Source organism: Nilaparvata lugens, unplaced genomic scaffold (genome assembly GCF_014356525.2).
Source record: "Nilaparvata lugens isolate BPH unplaced genomic scaffold, ASM1435652v1 scaffold4452, whole genome shotgun sequence".
NCBI lineage: Eukaryota > Metazoa > Arthropoda > Insecta > Hemiptera > Delphacidae > Nilaparvata > Nilaparvata lugens.
Window position 1 is genome coordinate 1 of NW_024090659.1, and position 7,215 is coordinate 7,215.

Genomic DNA, 7,215 nt, shown 5'->3' on the forward strand with positions numbered 1-7,215 from the left:
ACTCAAATCACTGATAATTGAAACATAGTTGTCTATAATACTACCCATCCAAAAACATCGAACATCTTGAAAATGTATCTTTCCATCAACGTTGTAGACAGTTTCAGCCAGACCTGATAACAGCGCTCACACCCACATTCCGGGACGACACGTCACGGTACGATAGGACAGAAAGCTCTATGTTTATTTAGGATTTTTTCTAGACATTTTCAATTGATGAATCTTTTTTAATTTTTGAGAGAACATAACAACATGTTAACTTACTGAGCGCGAGGTCTACTGTTCACAGAACACAGAAAAACTCATGTTATTTCAATTATCCACTGCATACTGCTGTATATTACTGAAAGTTGATAACCCTGATCTACTTTCAGCCTACTTCATTTTATTAATAAATTATTTGATCTTATCTACCTATATAATTATTTTACTTTATCAATTTTCTGTTTTTTTTCTCTTCAATATTCATATTGATTAAAACTTTTGCAATATTTCCATTAATAAATAAATCCTTAGTTTGAATAACGAAATTAACGTTTTGGTAGAGAGTTAGTGGGGAGGATATTTTTAATATTCTTTCCGAAGAATGGACATTGATATGTCCAAAGCTCCGCCAATTTATGTAGATGCATAACAATATAATTATTATCTATAGTTATTATATTACAAATTGCTTTTTCATATCATATACAGTTCAATAATTATTTTCTTAGTCTATATTATGTAAATTCATCTATAATTTTGCTGTATTGTAAGCTATTGTATATAAGTGTATAAGCCAGTATATATTTTAATCTACATAAATAAAGCACTCAATCAATCAACTACTAGTATAGAAGAGTGATGAACTTCTTAATTCGATAATTGGAAAGAAAAGCATCAAGTTATAGGTTGATACACAAATTGACGTCATTTTGCATCAAAACATCGGTTCAAAGTGATTCATGCTCATTAGATAGGTGCAGAATTCGGAGACATGTTTCTGAATATAACTGTGTAACTTAAATCGCTTTGAAACTTTGCAGACTAATGAGGAGCCAGTCTTCAATGGAAGGAGTAAACTTGGGTTTGAATCCCTGCTGGGTTTCAAGTGTGTATTGCAAGCTCGAGCCTATGAGTGCAACTCCAAGTTTATTCTTGGTGGTTACAAACCAAGTTCGCCCTCCCCTGTGCTTCCAAATTATTCTCATTCCTGCATTGGTATTAGATCTACATCTATATATATATAAAAGCGAAATGGCACTCATTCACTGACTGACTCACTCACTCACTCGCAGAACTAGAATTCTACCGGACCAGAAACGTTCAAATTTGGTAGGTATGTTCAGTTGGCCCTTTAGAGGCGCACTAGGAACGGTTTTGGAAAAATTTCCAAAGATACGCCCAAAATCTGCGTTTTTTTTTAGCGTTTTCTCAGCTTTATCGAGAACAAATGAACAGAAATGTTCAAATTCAGTACAGAATCTCAGCTAGGGTGTAATAATGTTGTATTAGAAGGAAATTGCAATACCGTCAAAGATACGCCCAAAGTTAGCGTTTTTGTTTTGCTTTTCCTCAGATTTATCAAGAACAAATGAAATGAAATTGTTCAAATTTAGTACAGAAGCTAAGCTAGGGTGTAATAATGTTGTGTTAGAGGGAATTTGAAATAACGCCAAAAATACGCCCAGAATCTGCGTTTTTCCAGCGTTTTTTTGCGCTTTCTCAGCTTTATCGAGAAAAAATGAACAGAAATGTTCAAATTTACTACAGAAGCTCAGCTGGGGTGTAATAATGTTGTGTTAGAAGAAATTTGATATAACGCCAAAGATACGCCCAAAATTAGCGGTTTTTTGTGTTTTCTCAGTTCTTTCATCAAGTAATAGACAGAAAATGTTCAAATTTGATACAGACGTTTAGCTAGGGTCTATAAATTCTGTGATGAGGTGACTCTAATATTACCCATCCAAAAACATCGAACATCTTGAAAATGTATCTTTCCATCAACGTTGTAGACAGTTTCAGCCAGACCTGATAACAGCGCTCACACCCACATTCCGGGACGACACGTCACGGTACGATAGGACAGAAAGCTCTATGTTTATTTAGGATTTTTTCTAGACATTTTCAATTGATGAATCTTTTTTAATTTTTGAGAGAACATAACAACATGTTAACTTACTGAGCGCGAGGTCTACTGTTCACAGAACACAGAAAAACTCATGTTATTTCAATTATCCACTGCATACTGCTGTATATTACTGAAAGTTGATAACCCTGATCTACTTTCAGCCTACTTCATTTTATTAATAAATTATTTGATCTTATCTACCTATATAATTATTTTACTTTATCAATTTTCTGTTTTTTTTCTCTTCAATATTCATATTGATTAAAACTTTTGCAATATTTCCATTAATAAATAAATCCTTAGTTTGAATAACGAAATTAACGTTTTGGTAGAGAGTTAGTGGGGAGGATATTTTTAATATTCTTTCCGAAGAATGGACATTGATATGTCCAAAGCTCCGCCAATTTATGTAGATGCATAACAATATAATTATTATCTATAGTTATTATATTACAAATTGCTTTTTCATATCATATACAGTTCAATAATTATTTTCTTAGTCTATATTATGTAAATTCATCTATAATTTTGCTGTATTGTAAGCTATTGTATATAAGTGTATAAGCCAGTATATATTTTAATCTACATAAATAAAGCACTCAATCAATCAACTACTAGTATAGAAGAGTGATGAACTTCTTAATTCGATAATTGGAAAGAAAAGCATCAAGTTATAGGTTGATACACAAATTGACGTCATTTTGCATCAAAACATCGGTTCAAAGTGATTCATGCTCATTAGATAGGTGCAGAATTCGGAGACATGTTTCTGAATATAACTGTGTAACTTAAATCGCTTTGAAACTTTGCAGACTAATGAGGAGCCAGTCTTCAATGGAAGGAGTAAACTTGGGTTTGAATCCCTGCTGGGTTTCAAGTGTGTATTGCAAGCTCGAGCCTATGAGTGCAACTCCAAGTTTATTCTTGGTGGTTACAAACCAAGTTCGCCCTCCCCTGTGCTTCCAAATTATTCTCATTCCTGCATTGGTATTAGATCTACATCTATATATATATAAAAGCGAAATGGCACTCATTCACTGACTGACTCACTCACTCACTCGCAGAACTAGAAATCTACCGGACCAAAAACGTTCAAATTTGGTAGGTATGTTCAGTTGGCCCTTTAGAGGCGCACTAGGAACGGTTTTGGAAAAATTTCCAAAGATACGCCCAAAATCTGCGTTTTTTTTTAGCGTTTTCTCAGCTTTATCGAGAACAAATGAACAGAAAATGTTCAAATTCAGTACAGAATCTTAGCTAGGGTGTAATAATGTTGTATTAGAAGGAAATTGCAATACCGTCAAAGATACGCCCAAAGTTAGCGTTTTTGTTCTGCTTTTACTCAGATTTATCAAGAACAAATGGAATTAAATTGTTCAAATTTAGAACAGAAGCTAAGCTAGGGTGTAATAATGTTGTGTTAGAGGGAATTTGAAATAACGCCAAAAATACGCCCAGAATCTGCGTTTTTCCAGTGTTTTTTTTGCGCTTTCTCAGCTTTATCGAGAAAAAATGAACAGAAAATGTTCAAATTTACTACAGAAGCTCAGCTGGGGTGTAATAATAATGTGTTAGAAGAAATTTGATATAACGCCAAAGATACGCCCAAAATTAGCGGTTTTTTGTGTTTTTTCAGTTCTTTCATCAAGTAATAGACAGAAAATGTTCAAATTTGATACAGACGTTTAGCTAGGGTCTATAAATTCTGTGATGAGGTGACTCTAATATTTCATCAAAGATACGCCTAAAAATCAACGTTTTTCTCAGCTTTTCTGCGTTTTCTCAGTACTGTGACTTTCTGATGGAATGAAGCATGCTCAAATGGAAAATGCAGGCGAGCCCGCTCATCCCATTTTTGGACGATCCAGTCGGGCCCTGGCTAGACGGATATGGCGAGCGAAGCGTGCCTGACGGCTAGTTTATTTATATGACTTCCGTATTCTAAATTCGAATTTTTTACCTTGTTGGTTAACCAACCTTTCCACGATCGAATACACATTGAATTTGAAGCACTTTTGATGAGGAAACTCAGCCCAAAACGATCTTCACTGCTATAGGGAGATCCACGTTATAATCGCAGTGTTTGATTAGCAATGGTATTGCTATCCTTGTCCAGCATTCAACAAAGCGGATAGGACTATCTCTTTCTTCTTTTGTTCTTTTGCCAGCCTTCTTTTGATAATGTAATATTATTAATTAATTTACAAAAAATATCCCATCTTGATTAGGCAAATTCATTATGAAATCATTGCAAATATAATGTCTTGCTTGATAAAATATTATTGATTATTTTAAAGAGAATGAACAGTTAATATTAAATCAATAAACCTGTATCAGCTATGTTCCATGGAAGGCATTGACAAGACAGAGGATCGGCAACGTTGTTCGCCTATCTTTCTCCCCTGCATTAGAACGTGGACCAAACAATAGATCGAAACAATCGTTACTGATATGAGGGAGTGCTTCATTGCAAATCTAAAGTGTCTTCAAATTTAACAAATTTTTATCTTGGATGAGGCGAGTGTACTGCGTTCTGAGCATGGGGCTCAAACATAACCGAATAACATAGAAAGATTTTTATTTTGTGCTTATAGATAGCTAGCTTTTTGAGTTACCATACTTCTCTCATCTTGAACTAATTCGAATTTACAAAATCTAACAATGATGGAATGATCAATTACCTTTCCAATTTATAATCTTCTATATAAATATAAAAGCGAAATGGCACTCACTCACTGACTGACTGGCTGAATGACAGACTGACTCACTCACTCACTCGCAGAACTACAAATCTACCAGACCAAAAACGTTCAAATTTGGTAGGTATGTTCAGTTGGCCCTTGAGAGACGCATAAGAAATATTTTGTCAATATTTAAACTCTAAGGGTTGTTTTTAAGGGTTTAAAGTTCGTCTTTTAGCATGTATATTCTTCTTCTCCCAATCTCTTAATTATAATTGAAATTTCCATATCATATGTTACTATAGAACTATAATCTAGATAGAGTACCTCTTCGAAACAGTTGTTAACAGGCAACTAAATTAACAATCTTGTCAGGTTGGCATTTAGTTGAGTTGACTTTGTTAGGTTAGCACCAAGTTGAAGATTTAAATGCATTTATCGCGGAAAAATTGATTGGGCACTGCTACTTCAATCCTGGGAATATTATATTACTAGCCGTGAGGCTCGCTTCGCTCGCCATATCCGTTGAGCCAGACGTTTAGTCTGGACCCCCGACTGGATCGTCCTAACATATGATAAAAATGCTCAAACGAAAAATGCAGGCGAGCGAAGCGAGCCTGCTGATCTCATTCCTGGAGGATCCAGTCGGGAGTCCAGGGGGCGGAGCCCCCTGGCTGGATGGATATGGCGAGCGAAGCGAGCCTAACGTCTAGTCCAGTTATAAAGTTTTCATGACATCGTATCCTGATATTTTCTTGTCTTTTTGTTTAGATTGTTGAAGGCTCAACACTATAATCTATTGGAAGAGTGTGTGAGCTAGAATTAGCTACGAGCTGAGAGGAGACAAATCCTTGTGTTTTGTGACACATTGACCTGCGTTCTTATCTACCTCTACCAGACTTGTCCCAAGGCGAAAACATGGGACACTTGCATTAAGGTGATTCGACATCTCCAAATAAAGATGTTCACATACAAGTTTAGTGCATCACGTAGTATAGTCCTGACTCCTGAGAGTATGCGTTCGATATTGTTGACGTTATTGAAAAAATTGAGAGAGATACACTGAGAGGGAGAGAGCGAAAGAGAGAGATATAAACGAGAGAAAGGAAGAGAGTGATGAACAAGAGAGAGAGATTGATTGAGTACTTTATCTATGTAGATTACAATATAGCCTATACTGGCTTATACACTTATATACAATAGCTTACAATACAGCAAAATTATAGATGAATCTACATAATATAGACTAAGAAATAATATTGAACTGTAAATGATATGATAAAGTAATTTGTAATATAATAACTATAGATAATTATATTGTTATGCATCTACATAAATTGGCGGAGCTTTGGACATATCAATGTCCATTCTTCGGAAAGAATATTAAAAATATCCTCCCCACTAACTCTCTACCAGAGAGCGGGAGAGAGAGTGAGTCGGAGAGAGAGATAGAGGGAGAGTGTGTGCATGTGATAAACAAGAGAGAAAGAGAAAGTGTGATAAAGAAGGGAGCGAGAAAGTGTGGGAGAAAGAGCGAGTGAGAGAGTGATGAACACAACAAACCTGAGAAATGAGAAACAATCTGGCACCGGCTGGAGATTTCTTTACTCTTCGACATGCACTGCTGCAAATGAAACAAAAATTTCTTCACACGCCAAGTTAAATGATTCATTCCTCTTCATAAATGAGGCGGCAGAATCTCCCTATTATAATATCATACCGTAACTGTTCTACATTCTAAATATAGATCGCGCTCGGTTGAAAATAATATTTTTGTCTATTGTAGTGTCTACAAGACGCGGGAGGATCAGTTTCTATTTTTATTTTTTGAATTCTCTTTTAATGATATTTTAAAACTCAGACCTCCAATGTTTTCAACATTGTGAGTGGGGCTATGAGACAGCTCTGATAATCCCTATTGCGTTGCAATATTAATTCCCTCTTTCCAATTGGATTACTCGATTATAAAATTACCAAAGAATATATATAATGGATGCACACCTGAGGAGGCTCGATGCGGTATTTTCTATATAGATAATTTTCCAACTGCAAAATAAATAATTTACTGAAAATCAATTAATTCTGAACACCGAAGACAGCACAATTATTGGAAACAAATTAATGTCTTTAGAGCATGTAAGTCTTTAACCTGAGGCCGCACTGCTGAATGGTTACACACAGAACAGTCATTTTGTTCTTAGCCGGGGGGTTCAGAATATAAAATACATGGGCGGTTATGAATCAGCACACACACTTGTCTACTATCTACCAACGGCTGTTGTATGACGCAATGATTATGTATGTGGCCAGCTCACAAATCTTCTCCCATAAGGATTACAGGTAAACTTTGAAGGACCGTAGGAAAGAGTCCTGAAGTCGGATTATGAATTTGATAGGCCATAAACCTGGTCCTGAACATAACGA